The sequence below is a fragment of the Salvelinus fontinalis genome, chromosome 31 (assembly GCF_029448725.1).
Source record: "Salvelinus fontinalis isolate EN_2023a chromosome 31, ASM2944872v1, whole genome shotgun sequence".
In the NCBI taxonomy this organism is placed as follows: Eukaryota; Metazoa; Chordata; class Actinopteri; order Salmoniformes; family Salmonidae; genus Salvelinus; species Salvelinus fontinalis.
The window spans coordinates 20,318,904-20,320,273 of NC_074695.1; positions in this window are offsets into that span (position 1 = coordinate 20,318,904).

Sequence of the window (1,370 nt, forward strand, 5' to 3'; positions counted from 1 at the left end):
ATGCGCCTCCTCCGGTTAACTCTTTCAGTACTGAAACAAAGCTGAGAGGGAGACAGCAAGGGTTTTTGACAGCATGTTACAACTTTAGTACAGTGGCATAGATATTTGTTCAAACAACTCCTAGGCTTCTCTTACAATGTCAAAGTCTTTGGCATAGCACTGAGCAACCCATCCTTTCTCAATGCATTATTAGCCTAGTCTATAGTATCGTTATTTTATAACCTTTGAGTCAGCATCTTCCACAAAGTCTAGGACCTAGGGGCCTATGTTTGCCTTCAATGCTTGTAATTCTACTGCCTTTTAGAGAGATGCTTCATCTATGATATGACTTTAAGGTTTAGAATAAAACATTTTCCTTTGAATTTTTATGATTTTTAAAACTTTTTTTATTAGGTTTAGATTAAAACATTTTCCTTAGAATTTCGTGACAAAAGTCACCATTAGAATAATACAACTCATGCAGTAGGACTAGTTGGGTTCACATAGGTGAAAGCATCTCTCCGGTGTGGAACCATATGCCACAGCAAGATGGACCATGGTGCTCAGACAGAGCCCCATTATAGTTGATGTCTAGTGTCAGTTAAGGTATTATCCTACACCACAATGTCAGATTAATTGTGTCAATGCGTTCTGAATATTAAATGTGTTCGATTTACCTCAGTAATCTCACTTGCTCTCTCTCGTTTTCCACTTGTAGCTAGATACTCTTTAAATGAGTTTCCATTTAATTAAGAAATATGCTTGTGATTTCAATTTCATATGTTTTATCATCCTAAAAATTACAATGTTGAGATGACAATAAGCTTCTTATGAGCTGATACAATTACAGTGTGGAGTAGGCCCTAGTAATCTTGCAGTTCATACAAAAAAATGAGACCATTTTTTAAAACATCCTAACTTTTACTATGAGGATAAAGAATGATGATCCGCTGACATATGCCATGTCTGTGTGTTGTAAAATGCCAGACAGAAGCTGAGAATTTGAAAGTAGATCTATCACAGTAATGAAGACACAAATCCTAATATATAAAGCAGGTAGGATTTGTCTGTAGAGGTGTGAAGTTGACATATGTCCATGGGGAAACAATTTGAATACAACTACTTTATAGAAATCATGGTAAATAATAACATTTCCAAAATGTTACTTTTGAAAATAACTGCTCTTCGTCTAACTTCCTTGGTCTAACCTCCTGGATGTGATTGAGATGTGTAACAACAACGATTCCACCACGAACACACAGGGTGACCCATGACCTGATTATTGGGCACCTGTCTGCTTAAACCCTCAGGGGCCCAGAGTCTGCCTTGGGGCCTTGAGGGGCCAGATGTTCTGAGAGCTGTGGCCCTCTCAGTCTCCAACAATATGAATG